The sequence below is a fragment of the Vicugna pacos genome, chromosome 34 (assembly GCF_048564905.1).
Source record: "Vicugna pacos chromosome 34, VicPac4, whole genome shotgun sequence".
In the NCBI taxonomy this organism is placed as follows: Eukaryota; Metazoa; Chordata; class Mammalia; order Artiodactyla; family Camelidae; genus Vicugna; species Vicugna pacos.
The window spans coordinates 1,071,124-1,078,048 of NC_133020.1; positions in this window are offsets into that span (position 1 = coordinate 1,071,124).

A 6,925-nucleotide genomic window follows, 5' to 3' on the forward strand; every position below is an offset into this window, starting at 1 on the left:
AGGGCCCAGAATTACACTTCTGAGTACTTATCCAAAGGAAACAAAAACACTAACTCAAAAAGGTATCTACACCCCCATGTTTATTGCAGCGTTATTCACAGTAGCCAAGACATGGAAGCAACCTAGTGTCCACTGATGGATGAAGAGATGAACAAGATGTAGTGTGTGTGTGTGTGTGTGTGTGTGTGTAGTGTGTGTATACACACACACACATAATGGAATATCATTCAGCCAAAAAGGAAGGAAATCTTGCCACTTGAGACAACATGGAAGGACCTTGAGAACATTATTCTGAATGAAATAAGTCAGACAGAGAAGGACAAATACCTATGACCTCACATTCATGTGGAATGTAAAAAAAAAGAAAAGAAAAGAAAGGGAGGAAGGAAAGAAAGAACACATAGATACAGAGAACAGATCAGATGGGTGGTGCCAGAGGTGGAGGATGCGGGGAGGCTAAAATGAGTAAAAGGGATGAAAAGACAACAAGCCTCCAGTTATGAAATAACTAAGTCCTGGGGATGCATCATACAGCGTGGTGACTGCAGTCAGTAACAGTGTATTGTATATTTGAAAATGACTAAGACAGTAGATCTTAAAATTCTCATCATGAGAAAAAATGTGTAACTGTCTGGTGAGGGATGTTAAGTAGATTTATTGTGGTGATCATTTTGCAAAATATGTAAATACTGAATCATTATGCATATCCAAAATTAATATATGTAAATTGTATGTCAATAAAGAAGAAATACTTGTAAAATAATGTTATAGCAACACAGATAAATATATAACAAATCATAAGTGAAAAAAGGTAACATAAAATTGTATGTATAGCAATTTAAACTACATTAAATACATATACACATGGATTAATGACAAAGGAAATTTCCAAATCATTACTCAATTCTTGAGCTTAGGTTTATGGGAATTCAGTATTTTTGGTTATTGTTCAAAGTTTATTCAGAAGATATTTTAAGGTTGACCTAATACAAAATAGCAATACTAAATAATTAGATAAGCATATAATCAAATAAATGCATATATACCACAGGATACTGTCACCAAAAGAAAACTATCTATCAGAGGTATATATAACTTGGCTGTTAGTTTCCCCAAAACTGGTGTTATAAAGCACTACTGAGGAGCTGACCCAGAAACAACCAAAAAGTAAATACACACACACACATACACACACGACATCTTAAATTACCTGCCACCGGAGGGACAACGCCAAAGAAACGCACTGTTGCATGTTCTCCATTAACTTCAACTCTCCAACCAATGACATCTGATGTCAAAGTGTCAGTCATTGTCATACAGCCAGAATCCAAAGTGTGAGGAGACCTAGGAAGAAAATATGACATTGACAAGAACTCAGTAAAATTCTCTTAAAAGAAATGTATTTTAGCTTCGAGTAGATATTCATGAGGTCAAGGCTTCTGCCCAACTTAGTCTTCATATTTAGTGCAGAGAAGAATCTAAAGGTTTATGCACCACACACTCATACTTTGATTTTACTTCACCATCTAACTACATTTTGATAATCTAATGCAGTTTTTAAAATCTTGCTTAACTCCAGTGAGCTCACATCACACAGCTGTGTATTCTATCACTTACTGAAGGGAGTGGGAAGGAGAGGAAAATAGATGATGGGATAAAGGAGCCAGAGGAAAGGGAAAGGAAACAGGTGACATGGGCACTGTTCCCCCCCAAGGAAGGAGAAACACACAGACCTACAGACATAGGACGGAGCACGGATAATGAAAAAAACTCAGACCCCTAAAAATAAGGAGAAATTCTTAAAGGGAGCCTAGGAGAAAAGTACCATCTCTCTAGGAATTAAAACTAGACAGAATTCCTGCTGCAACAAGTTGGATCCTTCAACAAATGAAAAAAAAAAGAGATGGGGAAACACAAGGAGATTAAGAGAAATTTAAGAGAAGTGGGGTGGGTATAGCTCAGTGGTAGAGCACACGTGCTTAGCATGCATGAGGACCTGGGTTCAATCCCCAGTCCCTCCATGAAAAAATAAATAGATTAAACCTAATTACCTCTCCCCTAAAAATAATTTTAAAAATTTTGAAGTTAAAAAAAGAAATTTAAGAGAGATAGCAATCAACTTCAATGTACAGACTTTATTTGGAACCTAAAAATTTTTTTAAACTGTAAATACTTTTTAAAATAAATTATGAGAAAGTTGAACATTTGAACGCTGACTAGATAGCTGGTGATATTTAAAGAATAACCTTTCAAAAAGGCTAACAAATCATCTGTTCTGGAAAAAAGGGAAGAATAATAGTTAACTTCTGAGCTGTGACAATGGTATAGTGCTTATGACTCTTTAAAAGCCTTTATCTTTTAGAAATACACATATTTATTTACAAAGTTTTTAAAGCTGTATTTTCGATGTATCCCAACACCAGTAGTGTAAACAACACACCGAAAGAAAGTAAAAGGCAGAGTAGCCAGCGAGGGAAACATTGCTGGAATGCAGGTGGAAACAATGAGAGCCTAGGCCAAGGTGTTGGCCTCCATCCATTCATCCAACACATGCTAAGTGCTGACGACACATGAGCTACTGTGCTGGACGTGACATCACAGCTGACCACGCATGTGTGACTCCTGTCTCAGAAGCTTACAGTCCAGTGGCCATCAGAGATGAGAGAAGGGTATGCATTTCAGGGAAAGTTAAGAGCTGGAACAGGGTCTGGTGATTAAATGGATAGAAATGGTAAAATTAAGGACTGGGAAGACTCAATGTTTTGTCTAGGGTAGATGGTGGTGCCAGACACCAAAATGGGTAATACAACAGGAGGTTCAAGTTTGGGAGGAGGTGTCCATAGAACGTCATGATGGACAGGGTCTCCAGTAGAGAAGACATGTTTTCACTAGAAATGTATATTTGGGAGTCATCAGGACAATTTATAACTGATGCCAATGACAGTGGATGAGATGGAAAGTGTATTAGATGGAAAGAAAGAGAATCAGTGACAGAACCATGGGGAAATATAGTACTTAAAACGGAGAAGGAAGAAATCCCTAAAGGGTCAGAGGAGGGAAAGCCAGAAAGGGTAAGAGAAGACCAGATTCCTGGTGTCAGCATCCGACTGCAGTAGGAATAATGGAGCAACCGTATTGGACCGTGTGAGCCTGGAGCTTAAAAACTTTTGTGTTCCTTCTGCTAACACAAATATGGTTTTCAACTAGACCCTCATCTTCATCTAAATGAAACTTAGTTGCTAAAAAGTTAGCAATGTTGCAATGCAAAGATTCTGAAAAGACCACAAGTTACAGGACTACTGAAAAAATACTTTGCTATTTTAATAATATAATCATATAATAGGTGCACAATATAAGAAAAACATACACCTCTAATTACATCTTTTGGGATTCAAAACACATTTTTCATTACTCATAAACCCTAACTGGATAGCTGAGGTCTTTAACATTGTTACTTCTCTGCCTTTATGTTATCTTTTTTAAAGAAACAGTAGACATTTCCTCTATTACTGGAGTTGTCTATGTCACATCTGACCTGCTCTTCCCATAAAACAGAATAATCTGAGCAGTTCCATCTCTTATCAAATTTCAGTATTGGTTTCTCTCAGTTTCTCATATAAATTTTTCCCCCCAAAATTTTCCCCAATTCTTATGAGAAGACCCCTATTTCAAAATGGGGCTGAATTTTGACGGTTTAAATATGGGAGGATAGGGCAGTCAGGAAGGGGACAAAATCTAGATCTAAACTTGCCTGGTAGGGTTGAAAAGCAAAAGGGAAAGCATCCCAGAATCTCAGCTTGGTGGGAAAAGTCAAGCCAGTTCTGGTAACTGGAGGATAGAATGAACAAGAAGGTAGGATGGGTGTGGGGAAGCCATGTTCCTGTGGAGGAAGCTCAGACACACGTGGTCAGCAGCTGAGATGCCTGGTCTACAGGTAGGGCCCTACTCACAAGCCTGTGTTTGGATGCAAAGTTCTAGGCCCAAGGAGAGAACAAGTAAGATCGCTGCAGAACTCTGCTCCCACGAGATGTTAGAGCAGGAGGCCGAGGCTTGGTTCCATGAACTGGAGTTCAGGGGGGTTTCCAAACCCAGAAACTCGCAACCAGCCCCACAGTCAGGCTGCAGTTCTGGCTGGGGCTCAGCCTAAGGGCCCCGCCTCGCAGAGAGGCTAAGAGTGACAACGGCCTGGTGAGGAGGATGGGGCAGTGGTGAACTGGTGAGAAACCAAGTGGCATAGTAGCAAAAGAGTGGAGAAAAGACATCAGGGAGCAATCCTCACTCTCCTTGAATGCATACAAGCAGTTCATAGATTACCAAATTCCTTCACGTGCTTGGTCCCCTTCCATCTTTAGTAACAATTCCCACGCCCACCTGTAAGTCGTGCCCACAGGACCTGAGACCATTAGGTACATGGGGTCTAAGGTCAGTAATTATTGGCTGTGTGTCATGTCACTATTTCTGACGACCCTGTCTAGTCTCTTGATTCTTCTAATAATTGTTTTTTGATACTGTGATCTGGGAGATTCTGGAGACCAAGGCCTTGGTTCCCTCTCCCTCTGGCTGGTCACCCAGTGACTCCCTGTTGTTAGACCCACTTGACATCCATGATGGGTGCACCCTGGACCTCCACGGTCTGTTGCTAACACCCCCGCCTTGATCACCCCAACCCAAGCCCTCCCCCGTGTCAGTGTCCAGTCAGACTGTCCAAAGCCAGCGCACCCAGCTAGTTAGACTTTCCCTAGTTGCCTGCACTGGGCCTTCTCCCAGTCACTGCACTGGGCCTCGGTTAGGTTCTTCTGGGGGTCAGCCAAGCCTTTTACTTTAAATATACAGGCTCACTAACTAACGGAGATGGCCCACTTAATTTTCAGGTGGCCCCACTAGTTAGATAATAGTTCTTTAAAGAGATGAAACATGCCACCCGATCATTTCTACCCACTGACTTTAGCGCTGCCCTCTTCAGCTACAGAGAATCAAACTACTCCCCTTCCCAGCTGACACTGACATATTCGAAGGCCACCATTATGTTACTATATCCCCTCTCTCTGCTTCCTGTCCCCACCTCCTAAAACTCTTTCTCTGGATAAACCATCCTCACGTGAATTCCAAGTTCTCCTTCACAATTCATTTACCGATTCTTTTCTTAAAATACAACACCTAAAACTGAAAACCACATTCCAAATGTGACTTGACCTGTGTGTGGGTTCAATGGTCTGAAAATCACTCATCTAATAAGTCAGCCTAATATTACATTCACTTTCCCCCTTTTCATGGGAACGACTTGCTTGCTATTAAGACTGCAATGAAATAAACTCTATAACCATTTTTGAGTTACCATCACTTTCCGACCATAAAACTAAAATGTTAAAATGTCACTATAATTACATTACCCTAAAAAAACAATTTACAACAGTTTTAAATGCCCTCTCAATTTTCACTAACATGTAAATAGAATTTTTAATATAATACAAAGACATATAATTTCTGTTCTACTTATTTTAACATTTTGTAAACATTTTTCTATGGAGCCACAAGGTCATCATATTAATCACTTTAATCTTGACATATAGATACCACAATTTAATCACTTCTCTACTGTTATATGTTTTCATTGTTTACTATCCCAGAGAAAACAGCTAAAAACATCTTTCATTTTTAAATTATTGATATCCTTTGAAGTATTTCTTCGGGAAAAATTATTGAGACAATTATTCAAAATAAATAAATATGTCTAAGATTCTCGAAAGCCATGGCCAAATTGTCCACCAAAAAAAAAAAAAAGTTACCGACTTTGGTTTCCCCTAGCTCCCGGCATAGCTTTCCCCACCGCGGGCTCGGACACTGCCGGAGCCACGCGCGCGCACAAACACACAACACACACACACACACACGCACAGACACACATACACAGATTTCTTTGCCAGGACAAGTGTTGCCATTGCAAACCCGGGAAACGCCTCCAAGGGGACCAAGTACCTGCTCTCTGTGAGCTGCTTAGCTGTTCACTTCATCCTCCGTTGACAAGGAAACCAAACCTCACTACATTTTTTTTTTTTTCCAGAGAAACCTTCCACTGCCATCATTTGAAAATTGATTTACGGGGAGGGGAGGGGGAGGAAGAAGGGATGATATAGATATAGATATCAGGATATCTATCATAAAATTATCTCGGCTTTTTAAAAAAGTCAGCTGTGTAAAAGTCATAGTTAATTTAAAGGAGGGGAAAAAAAAGTATTTGCTTAAAAATAATCCCAGTAGCCAGCTGCAAGAAAAGTTTCATGTTATCAATGAGTTTCAAAAACAGGAGGGAAAAAAACGAATTTGTTCTCATCGGCTTCCAAAAAGGGCACCAAAAAAAAAAAAAAGTTAATTATTGACAGTGGCACCAAGAGAAAACCTACTTGTTTACTTATTTCTACAAAGTCTTAGGAGTTTTCAGCCAGAGCTTTCAATCAGGTCTTCTCTATCCTGTACTTGAATAACTAATTTTTGAGGTAGAAGTTAATAAATTATAATATTATTATAAATATAGGACTTTACATTTATCTATATTAAACATACAATAATCCAACACATTAACCACCTCTCCCAGCATTGTGCTGGGCAATTTTTATAAAAACAAAGACAAAAAGAGAATATAAGGGGGGAAAGTATAGCTCAAGGGGTTGAGTGCATGCTTAGCATGCACGAGGTCCTGGGTTCAATCCCCAGTACCTGCTCTAAGGGTAAAGAAACCTAATTACCTCCCCCATCAAAACAAATAAACAAACAAACAGAATGTAAGACACTGACAAAAGACAGAAACCCACGGGTAAAACTTTGTAGTTACAAGCCTTTCTATTATCCAACTCACATTCAAGAGTGTCATGAATTTTATCAAATGTCTCACTGAAATCAAAATACACTCTCAGCCCAGGGATGATAC